The following is a 13020-nucleotide window of genomic DNA, read 5'->3' on the forward strand; positions in this document are numbered from 1 at the left end:
TGAAGAAGCGATACGCGAAACGCGCGTTGGGGCACCTCCTTACTCACTGGGTCATACCACTACACCACTGATTATGGGTAAGCATTGAACTATTACTGTTTCAAGTTGCAATTAAAAACCAGGACACTCTCTACGTTCATTTGATAGGAAGTGTGATTACCTACATCTTACTTTCACTTTCCTTCTGTTGTTTTCTCCTACTTACGTTTACTTACATGAGTTTGTTCCTAAAAAGTGATTTCACTATATATCATATATTACTTGTATTGGAACTCTTATTTTTCATGCATTACCTGTATTCAATTTTTATCTAAATGTACATTCATTTATGATCCAGTTAAAACATTGTATTTTAGATTCTCATGTGTTGTTTAATAAAGATTTTGTACTTTTCTAAATACTTGGATACTTTGGACTCTTTTTGTTCTCTAGTTTATATATTATTGTTTGGAGTCCGTATCTCCGAAAAATTGCAGGTGGTTGAGATATTATATCCCACCCTATATTGTTGTGTCCTGTGAGACTTCTTTTGTTTAAAGACTCAATGAATCAGTCTGACTCTAACCTCTACAACATGGGCAAGACCAAAGAGCTTTCTAAGGATGTCAGGGACAAGATCATAGACCTGCACAAGGCTGGAATGGACTACAAAACCATAAGTAAGACGCTGGGTGAGAAGGAGACAACTGTTGGTGCAATAGTAAGAAAATGGAAGACATACAAAATGACTGTCAATCGACATCGATCTGGGGCTCCATGCAAAATCTCACCTCGTGGGGTATCCTTGATCCTGAAGAAGGTGAGAGCTCAGCCGAAAACTACACGGGGGGAACTTGTTAATGATCTCAAGGCAGCTGGGACCACAGTCACCAAGAAAACCATTGGTAACACATTACGCCGTAATGGATTAAAATCCTGCAGTGCCCGCAAGGTCCCCCTGCTCAAGAAGGCACATGTACAGGCCCGTCTGAAGTTTGCAAATGAACATCTGGATGATTCTGAGAGTGATTGGGAGAAGATGCTGTGGTCAGATGATACTAAAATTGAGCTCTTTGACATTAACTCAACTCGCCGTGTTTGGAAGAAGAGAAATGCTGCCTATGACCCAAAGAACACCGTCCCCACTGTCAAGCATGGAGGTGGAAACATGTTTTGGGGGTGTTTCTCTGCTAAGGGCACAGGACTACTTCACCGCATCAATGGGAGAATGGATGGAGCCATGTACCGTCAAATCCTGAGCGACAACCTCCTTCCCTCCACCAGGACATTAAAAATGGCTCGTGGCTGGGTCTTCCAGCACAACAATGACCCGAAACATACAGCCAAGGCAACAAAGGAGTGGCTCAAAAAGAAGCACATTAAGGTCATGGAGTGGCCTAGCCAGTCTCCGGACCTTAATTCCATCGAAAACTTATGGAGGGAGCTGAAGATCCGAGTTGCCAAGCGACAGCCTCGAAATCTTAATAATTTACAGATGATCTGCAAAGAGGAGTGGGCAAAAATTCCATCTAACATGTGTGCAAACCTCATCATCAACTACAAAAAACGTCTGACTGCTGTGCTTGCCAACAAGGGTTTTGCCACCAAGTATTAAGTCTTGTTTGCCAAAGGGATCAAATACCTATTTCTCTGTGCACAATGCTAATAAATATATATAATTTTGACAATGTAATTTTCAGGTTTTTTTTAAATATAATCTATCTCTCACTGGTAAAATTAACCTAGCCTAAAAATTCTAGACTGTTCATGTCTTTGACAGTGGGCAAACTTACAAAATCAGAAAGGGATCAAATACTTATTTACTTCACTGTATGTATATATATATATTCTATAGATTCATTACACACAGAGTGATCCATTTCCAGCATTTTTTTTTCTTTTAATGTTGATGATCATGGTAACAGTTAAAGGAAGGGTGTCGCAAAAAAAAAAAATTATATCAATTTGCTTTTAGTGTTTTATTAAAATAAATTTTATTTATTTGTGTGTTTGTGTTTAACTTTTTTTTTTTTTCTAACTTTTTCTTCTCTATGGGGGCTGGCATTTTTTTTTTCATCTCTGTATGTGTCGATTAACGACACATACAGAGATGGAATACGGCACACACATCCCCATAGAGAATGCGAATGGGAGCCGTTCGCATTCATTATGGTGTACGCCGTCTGTGTGGGAACGGCGCATGCGCCGCTCCCACACAGTCCAAATGGAAGGTCTTCGGCCGAGCGACATCCGGCGCCATTTTCTTATGGACCGGAAGTCGCGGCCGAACAGTAAGATGACAACTTCCGGTTGCGGCTTCCGGACATGTGATTAGAAGCAAGCACTAGGAGCGGATGGACCGGAGGGAGCGGCGGCGGCAGGAGCAGGTAAGTTATGTTTGTTCGTGTTTTAGTGTGTGATTACCACCGTATGTAAGCCTACTACACTGTGTATTCGCTCAAAAAATGGCGACACACAGTGTAGGAGGTTTGAACATTCAATCCCCTCCTTTCTCCTGGCACTAGCCAGGATAAAGGAGGGGGGGATTCTGAGAGCTCACTAGAGCGAGTGTGTCTTCTCAAATTTTGCAGCATAAAGCAATGTGTGTTGCTTTACCACATGCCAATTCTGCAATTTTGGGAATTGCTCCCTCTAGTGACCAGCACAGGGAAATGTTATAAATTAGAATCTAATTTATAATATTTCCTGACTTGTGAAAAAATTAAAACAATGTCTAATCATGTATATAATAACTGTTTAACTAAAAAAAGAAAAAAAAAATTCTAGCGACACATTGCCTTTAATGAAAACCCCAAATTTAGTCTCTCAGAAAATGAGAATATTGGGTAAAAGTTGAAAATTGTCGCCTCATGGTGTCACACTCTAATCAGCGAATGAACACAAAACACCTGCAATGATTTCCTAAGCCTCTAATAGGACGGGTCTGCTGCTCCGTGTCCACAGTCCTCTTTTTAGATGAAAGTAAATTTTGCATTTCATTGGGAAATCTCAGTTCTAGAGTCTGGAGGGAGAGTGGAGAGGCGTCAGTCCAAGTTGTTTGCGCTCCAGTGTGAAGTTTCCGCAGTCAGTGATGGTTTGGGGGCCGTGTCATCTGCTGGTGTTGGTCCAGTGTGTAATATCAAGTCCAGAGTCAGACATTTCCCGGCACTTCATGCTTCCCTCTGCTGACAAGCTTTATGGAGATGCTGATTTCATTTTCCTGCAGGACTTGGCACCTGCCCACACTCCCAAACGTACCAATACCTGGTGTAATAACCACAGTATCACTGCACTTGATTGGCCATCAAACTCACCCGACCTAAACCCCATAGACAATCTATAGGGTATTGTCAAGAGGAAGATGAGAGACCCCAGACCCAACAATGCAGATGAGCTGCAGGCCGATATCAAAGAACCTGGGCTTCCATAACACCTCAGCAGTGCCACAGGCTGATCACCTCCATGCCACGCCGCATTGATAACACCTCAGCAGTGCCACAGGCTGATCGCCTCCATGCCACACCGCATTGATAACACCTCAGCAGTGCCACAGGCTGATCGCCGCCATGCCACGACACATTGATAACACCTCAGCAGTGCCACAGGCTGATCGCCTCCATGCCACGCCGCATTGATAAGACCTCAGCAGTGCCACAGGCTGATCGCCGCCATGCCACGACACATTGATAACACATCAGCAGTGCCACAGGCTGATCTCCTCCATGCCACGCCGCATTGATAAGACCTCAGCAGTGCCACAGGCTGATCGCCTCCATGCCACACCGCATTGATAACACCTCAACAGTGCCACAGGCTGATCGCCTCCATGCCACGCTGCATTGATAACACCTCAGCAGTGCCACAGGCTGATCGCCACCATGCCACGCCGCATTGATGCAGAAATTCATGCAAAAGGAGCCCCGACCAAGTATTGAGGGCAGATACTAGACAAAGTTACATAGTTAGTACGGCCGAAAAAAGACACATGTCCATCAAGTTCAACCAAGGGAAGGGAAAAGGGAAGGAATGAAACAAATTTCTACACATTGACATAGGAGTTTTTCGTTCTAGGAAATTATCTAACCCTTTTTTGCAGCATCTCCTGTCCCTGCTGTGACGGCTCCTGCGGTGACTATTCCATAGATTCACAGTTCTCACAGTAAAGAAGACTTGTTGCCTCTGCAGGTTGAACCTTTTTTTCTCCAGACGGAGGGAGCGCCCGCTTCTTTTTTGAGGGGGTTTTACATGGAACAGGATTTCACCATATTTTTTTTTTGGTGGCTAAACAGGTTTCATTCTATTAATCTTCCCTCATAACTTAGATTCTCCGCGCCCCTTATTAGCTTCGTTGCTCTTCTTTGTATTTTTCCTCCTTTCTATGAACTGGAGCCCAGAACTGAACTGCATATTCTACATGAGGCCTCACTAATGCTTTGTAAAGTGGTAATATTACATCCCTGTCCCACGAGTCCAGGCCTCTATAATACACGACAATATCTTGCTGGCCTTAGAAGTAGCTGATTGACATTGTGCTGTTATTTAGTCTATGATCTACGAGTACACCCAGATCCCTCTCTCCCAGTGTAGCGCCCCCTAGGACATATAATGCCTGCAGATTATTACACCCCGATCCTTCTCAAGAAGTGACTCCCCCAGTGTAGCGCCCCCTAGGACATATGATACCTGCAGATTATTACACCCAGATCCTTCTCAACAAGAGAATCCCCAGTGTAGCTCCCCCTAGGACATATGATGCTGCAGATTATTACACCCAGATCCTTCTCAACAAGTGACTCCCCCAGTGTAGCTCCCCCTAGGACATATAATGCTGCAGATTATTACACCCAGATCCTTCTCCACAAGTGACTCCCCCAGTGTAGCGCCCCCTAGGACATATGATGCTGCAGATTATTACACCCAGATCCTTCTCAACAAGTGAATCCCCCAGTGTAGCTCCCCCTAGGACATATGATGCTGCAGATTATTACACCCAGATCCTTCTCTACAAGTGACTCCCCCAGTGCAGCGCCCCCTAGGACATATGATGCTGCAGATTATTACACCCAGATCCTTCTCAACAAGTGAATCCGCTAGTGTAGCTCCCCCTAGGACATATGATGCTGCAGATTATTACACCCAGATCCTTCTCTACAAGTGACTCCCCAGTGTAGCACCCCCTAGGACATATGATACCTGCAGATTATTACACCCAGATCCTTCTCAACAAGTGACTCCCCCAGTGTAGCTCCCCCTAGGACATATGATGCCTGCAGATTATTACACCCAGATCCTTCTCTACAAGTGACTCCCCAGTGTAGCGCCCCCTAGGACATATGATGCTGCAGATTATTACACCCAGATCCTTCTCAACAAGAGAATCCCCCAGTGTAGCTCCCCCTAGGACATATGATGCTGCAGATTATTACACCCAGATCCTTCTCAACAAGAGAATCCCCCAGTGTAGCTCCCCCTAGGACATATGATGCTGCAGATTATTACACCCAGATCCTTCTCAACAAGAGAATCCCCCAGTGTAGCTCCCCCTAGGACATATGATGCTGCAGATTATTACACCCAGATCCTTCTCAACAAGTGACTCCCCCAGTGTAGCGCCCCCTAGGACATATGATGCTGCAGATTATTACACCCAGATCCTTCTCTACAAGTGACTCCCCCAGTGTAGCTCCCCCTAGGACATATGATGCTGCAGATTATTACACCCAGATCCTTCTCAACAAGTGACTCCCCCAGTGTAGCGCCCCCTAGGACATATGATGCTGCAGATTTTTACACCCAGATCCTTCTCAACAAGTGACTCCCCCAGTGTAGCTCCCCCTAGGACATATGATGCTGCAGATTATTACACCCAGATCCTTCTCAACAAGTGACTCCCCCAGTGTAGCTCCCCCTAGGACATATGATGCTGCAGATTATTACACCCAGATCCTTCTCTACAAGTGACTCCCCCAGTGTAGCGCCCCCTAGGACATATGATGCTGCAGATTATTACACCCAGATCCTTCTCAACAAGTGACTCCCCCAGTGTAGCGCCCCCTAGGACATATGATGCTGCAGATTATTACACCCAGATCCTTCTCAACAAGTGACTCCCCCAGTGTAGCGCCCCCTAGGACATATGATGCCTGCAGATTATTACACCCAGATCCTTCTCCACAATTGACTCCCCCAGTGTAGCTCCCCCTAGGACATATGATGCTGCAGATTATTACACCCAGATCTTTCTCAACAAGTGACTCCCCCAGTGTAGCTCCCCCTAGGACATATGATGCCTGCAGATTATTACACCCAGATCCTTCTCAACAAGTGACTCCCTCAGTGTAGCTCCCCCTAGGACATATGATGCCTGCAGATTATTACACCCAGATCCTTCTCAACAAGTGACTCCCCCAGTGTAGCTCCCCCTAGGACATATGATTCTGCAGATTATTACACCCAGATCCTTCTCAACAAGTGACTCCCCTAGTGTAGCTCCCCCTAGGACATATGATGCTGCAGATTATTACACCCAGATCCTTCTCAACAAGTGACTCCCCCAGTGTAGCGCCCCCTAGGACATATGATGCCTGCAGATTATTACACTCAGATCCTTCTCTACAAGTGACTCCCCAGTGTAGCGCCCCCTAGGACATATGATACCTGCAGATTATTACACCCAGATCCTTCTCAACAAGTGACTACCCCAGTGTAGCGCCCCCTAGGACATATGATGCTGCAGATTATTACACCCAGATCCTTCTCAACAAGAGAATCCCCCAGTGTAGCTCCCCCTAGGACATATGATGCTGCAGATTATTACACCCAGATCCTTCTCAACAAGTGACTCCCCCAGTGTAGCGCCCCCCTAGGACATATGATGCTGCAGATTATTACACCCAGATCCTTCTCTACAAGTGACTCCCCCAGTGTAGCTCCCCCTAGGACATATGATGCTGCAGATTATTACACCCAGATCCTTCTCAACAAGTGACTCCCCCAGTGTAGCTCCCCCTAGGACATATGATGCCTGCAGATTATTACACCCAGATCCTTCTCAACAAGTGACTCCCCCAGTGTAGCTCCCCCTAGGACATATGATGCCTGCAGATTATTACACCCAGAACCTTCTCAACAAGTGACTCCCCCAGTGTAGCCCCCCTAGGACATATGATGCTGCAGATTATTACACCCCGATCCTTCTCAACAAGTGACTCCCTCAGTGTAGCTCCCCCTAGGACATATGATGCTGCAGATTATTACACCCAGATCCTTCTCAACAAGTGACTCCCCCAGTGTAGCGCCCCCTAGGACATATGATGCTGCAGATTATTACACCCAGATCCTTCTCAACAAGTGACTCCCCTAGTGTAGCTCCCCCTAGGACATATGATGCCTGCAGATTATTACACCCAGATCCTTCTCCACAAGTGACTCCCCCAGTGTAGCTCCCCCTAGGACATATGATACCTGCAGATTATTACACCCAGATCCTTCTCAACAAGTGACTCCCCCAGTGTAGCTCCCCCTAGGACATATGATGCTGCAGATTATTACACCCAGATCCTTCTCAACAAGTGACTCCCCCAGTGTAGCCCCCCTAGGACATATGATGCTGCAGATTATTACACCCAGATCCTTCTCTACAAGTGACTCCCCCAGTGTAGCGCCCCCTAGGACATATGATGCTGCAGATTGATACACCCAGATCCTTCTCAACAAGTGACTCCCCCAGTGTAGCGCCCCCTAGGACATATGATGCCTGCAGATTATTACACCCAGATCCTTCTCTACAAGTGACTCCCCCAGTGTAGCGCCCCCCTAGGACATATGATGCTGCAGATTATTACACCCAGATCCTTCTCTACAAGTGACTCCCCCAGTGTAGCGCCCCCCTAGGACATATGATGCTGCAGATTATTACACCCAGATCCTTCTCAACAAGTGACTCCCCCAGTGTAGCTCCCCTAGGACATATGATTCTGCAGATTATTACTCCCAGATCCTTCTCAACAAGTGACTCCCCCAGTGTAGCTCCCCCTAGGACATATGATGCTGCAGATTATTACACCCAGATCCTTCTCAACAAGTGACTCCCCCAGTGTAGCTCCCCTAGGACATATGATTCTGCAGATTATTACTCCCAGATCCTTCTCAACAAGTGAATCCGCCAGTGTAGCTCCCCTAGGACATATGATGCTGCAGATTATTACACCCAGATCCTTCTCAACAAGTGAATCCGCCAGTGTAGCCCCCCTAGGACATATGATGCTGCAGATTATTACACCCAGATCCTTCTCAACAAGTGACTCCCCCAGTGTAGCGCCCCCCTAGGACATATGATGCTGCAGATTATTACACCCAGATCCTTCTCAACAAGTGACTCCCCCAGTGTAGCTCCCCTAGGACATATGATTCTGCAGATTATTACTCCCAGATCCTTCTCAACAAGTGAATCCGCCAGTGTAGCTCCCCCTAGGACATATGATGCTGCAGATTATTACACCCAGATCCTTCTCAACAAGTGAATCCGCCAGTGTAGCTCCCCCTAGGACATATGATGCTGCAGATTATTACACCCAGATCCTTCTCAACAAGTGAATCCGCCAGTGTAGCTCCCCCTAGGACATATGAAGCTGCAGGTTGTTGGTACCCAGATGCCTAACTCTACATTTATCTATATTAAACCCCATTTGCCAAGTGGACGCCCAAACACTCAGTGCGTCCAAATCCGCTTGTAATTCACGAACATCTTCCTTAGACTGAACATTACTACATAGCTTGGTGTCATCTGCAAAAATAGAAATAGTGCTATTAATCCCATTCTCTATTGTTTTTTTTGTTTCATTTTTACAGCATTCACCCTGCAGTAAAAATGACATGGTACCTTTATTCTGCAGGTCCATACGATTACGGCTATAGCAAACTTATAGTTTTTTTTTAATGTTTCATTACTTTTACAAGGGAAAAAAGTATTGTTAAAAAAAAACATAGTTTTGTGTCGCCATACTCGGAGCCATAACTTTTTTATTTTTCCATCAATTGAGCGGTGTGAGGGCTTGTTTTTTTGCAGGGCGAGCTGTAGTTTTTATGAGTATCCTATTGAGGTACTTGTTTATTACATTTTTTGTGGGAGATGAGCCATTTTGGATAGCTAATATTTTTTTCCACTGCATTTACGCTGATGGTTGAATAATGTTATATTGTATTCGTTCGGAGATTTACGGATGCGACGATACCAATTACCGTATTTTTCAGACTATAAGACACATTTTTTTTTAACAAGAATAGCTCTTGCTAAAAATTCCCTGCGTCTTATAGTAAGCAGTCAAGGGGCCCGGCTGCGCCAGACCCCCCCTGACCACTGATGATGATGTTTGGAGCGGGCTCACGCAAGGAGCCCACTCGATACAATGCGATCGCGCTGTGCCTGGCCGTTTAACTAGTTAAAGAGTCTCTGTCACCACATTATAAGTGCCCTATCTCCTACATAAGGTGATTGGCGCTGTAATGTAGGTGACAGCAGTGGTTTTTACCAATTTATGAGCGATTTTTAGCTTTATGCTAATGAGTTTCTTAATGCCCAAGTGGCCGTGTTTTACTTTAGACCAAGTGGGCGTTGTACAGAGGAGTGTATGACGCTGACCAATCAGCGTCATGCACTCCTCTCCATTCATTTACACTGCAGTAGCGATATAGCTATATCACTATGTGCAGCTACATACACAAACACTACTTTACTGCAGTGTCCTGACAGTGAATATACATCACCTCCAGCCAGGACGTGATGTGTATTCAGAATCCTGACACTTCTGAATCTTTTCTGTGAAATTTCCAGTAAGGCAAACTTAATCACGTTTACTTCGTAATCTCGCGAGGTTACGTTTGCCTTGCTGGAAATCTCACAGAAAAGATTCAGACATGTCAGGATTCTGAATACACATGACGTCCAGGCTGGATGGTCATGTATATTCATTATCAGGTCACTGCAGTAATATTAGTGTTTGTGGCTGCAAAAAGTGCAGGGGCGTAACTAGGAAAGACTGGGCCCCATAGCAAACTTTTGACTGGGGCCCCCCTCCCCCGGGTGTCACACAACCCCCCCCCCTTGTGGATAGTGCCTTTTTTACAAACCCCCCATTTTGATAACGCCATACAGCCCCCCTGTAGATAACGCCATACAGCCCCCTTTGTAGATATCTACGGGGGGGCTGTATGGCGTTATCTACGGGGGGACTGTATGGCGTTCCCTACAGGGGGGGTCTGTATGGCGTTCCCTACAGGGGGGGCTGTATGGCACTATCTACAGGGGGGGGCTGTATGGCGCTATCTACAGGGGGGCTGTATGGCGTTATCTACGGGGGGACTGTATGGCGTTCCCTACAGGGGGGGTCTGTATGGCGTTCCCTACAGGGGGGGCTGTATGGCACTATCTACAGGGGGGGGCTGTATGGCGCTATCTACAGGGGGGCTGTATGGTGCTATCTACAGGGGGGCTGTATGGCGCTATCTACAGGGGGACTGTATGGTGCTATCTACAGGAGGGCTGTATGGTGCTATCTACAGGGGGGACTGTATGGTGCTATCTACAGGGGGAACTATATGGCGCTATCTACAGAGGGGGCTGTATGGCGTTATCTAGAGGGGGGACTGTATGGCGTTATCTACGAGGGGGGGCTGTATGGCGCTATCTACAGAGGGGGCTGTCTGGCATTATCTAGAGGGGGGACTGTATGGCGTTATCTACGAGAGGGGGCTGTATGGCGTTCCCTACAGAGGGGACTGTCTGGCGTTATCTACAGGGGGGACTGTATGGCGTTACCTACAGGGAGTCTGTATGGCGTTCCCTACAGGGGGGTCTGTAGAGAACGCCATACAGCCGCCCCCTGTAAGGAACGCCATACAGCCCCCCCCCTGTAGGGAACGCCATACAGCCCCCCCTGTAGGGAACGCCATACAGCCCCCCCTGTAGGGAACGCCATACAGCCCCCCCCTGTAGGGAATGCCATACAGCGTCCCCCCCTGTAGGGAACGCCATACAGCGTCCACCCCCTGTAGGGAACGCCATACAGCCCCCCCTCCCCAAAAAATGCGACCTACAGTGTGTCCTAATAAAAGACATGTATCCCCTCTCTACAGGATCTCCACAGGATAGGGGATACATGTGTGATCGCTGGCAGCGATAGGGAGAACGGGGGACTGAAAGTCCCCTGAAGTTCTCCATGACTAACCTCTGACTTCCGGCATCTGCGCAGCTCACTAAAAATGAAAGGAGCGCTGGTCACGCATGCGCACAAGCGGCACCGGCGCTCTATTCATTTCTCCGGAGCTGCCGACACAGACCCCGGAAGTCCGAGGTTTGTGATGGAGAACTTCAGGGGACTTTCAGTCCCCCGTTCTCCTTATCGCTGCCAGCGATCACACATGTATCCCCTATCCTGTGTATATCCTGTGGAGAGGGGATACATGTCTTTTGTTTAATGGCAGAGCGGGGCGATACCTCCCTGCTCTGCCGTAGTGTTCAGTGGCGTCCCGCTGTAGCAGCCATTGCGGCTGCTAGCGGAGCCTCCGGCCATGGTGGGGGCCCGTGCCGGCGGGCGACACGGGCCCCCTCATGCCGCGGGCCCCGTAGCAGCCGCTACTGCTGCTACGGCGGTAGTTACGCCACTGACAAAGTGATATAACTATATCGCTAGTGCAGTGTAAATTAATGGAGAGAAGTGTATGACGCTGATTGGTCACTGATTGGTCAGCGTCATACACTCCTCTGTACAAGGCCCACTTGGTCAATAGTAAAACACGCCCAGTTGTCCATTGGGCAACTCATTAGCATAAAGCTAAAATTGCTCAAAGTGGTGAAAATAGTTTATTTTTAAATAAAAAGCACTGCTGTCACCCACATTACAGCACCGATCTCCTTATATAAGAGATAAGGCACTTATACTGTGGTGACAGTCTCTATAAAGGGGTTTTCCCATCAGAGAAATGTATGACATATCCATGGAAAATGTAATAAATGTGAGATGCAGATCCCACCTCTGGGACCCGCACTTATCTCTAGAACGAGTGCCCTTAAACCCCGTTCTACCTTTTTGTGCTCACGCTGTCTCCCGGCTACTTACTGATTACATGGTCGGGAGTTACAGAAACAGCATAACTAGCTGAGCTACGCTGTTTCCGTAACTCCCATAGTAGTGAATGTCAGTTACGGAAGCAGCGTAGCATGTGAGCTGCACTTTTCCATAACTACCGTACTACATTACACAGTTTCCGTAATAACTATTCAGTACTATGGGAGTTACGGAAACAGCGTAGCTCAGCGAGTTTCGCTGTTTCCGTAACTCCCGAACCATCTAATCAGTAAGTTGCCGGGAGGCAGCATTGGCACAAAAAGCTAGAACGGGGTTTAGGGGGCGCCGTTGTAGAGATAGATGCGGGTCCAAGAGGTGGGACCCGCATCGATCTGACATTTATGACATATCCTGTGGATATGTCCCTCATGGGAAAAACCCATGCCGCGGTCAATATCAACCGTAGCATTTAAACTGTTAGGAGGGGGACAGCCCCCTCTGACAGCCCAACGGGCCCCCGATTGTTGTCATGGTGCCAATTGTTCTTATGGTAGCCCGGGGGCCTAATGAAGGCCCCCAGGTCAGTCTTCTGTCTGCCTCTGCTAAGCCTTGCCTCTCGCAGGGCTTAGCAGAAGCCTACAAAAATGACTATATACTACAATATATTTGTATTGCAGCGTATTGTAATAGTGATCTAACGATCGCTGGTTCAAGTCCCCTAGATGGACTAAAAATTTAAAAAGATGTAAAAATGTTAAAAGTAAAAAAAAAACCTTTTCCTATTTTCCCCAAGCACAATGTAAAAAATAAAAAAAATTGCTATCGCTGCGTCCATAAAAGTCCGAACTATTACAATATACCATTATTTAACTCGCACGGTGATCAGCGTAAAAAAAAATTAAAACTAAAAACACCAGAATCGTTGTTTTTTTGGTCACCTTAGCGCTAAAAATATGAAATAAAAAGTGATCAAAAA

The sequence above is a fragment of the Rhinoderma darwinii genome, chromosome 5, assembly GCF_050947455.1.
Source record: "Rhinoderma darwinii isolate aRhiDar2 chromosome 5, aRhiDar2.hap1, whole genome shotgun sequence".
Lineage (NCBI taxonomy): Eukaryota > Metazoa > Chordata > Amphibia > Anura > Rhinodermatidae > Rhinoderma > Rhinoderma darwinii.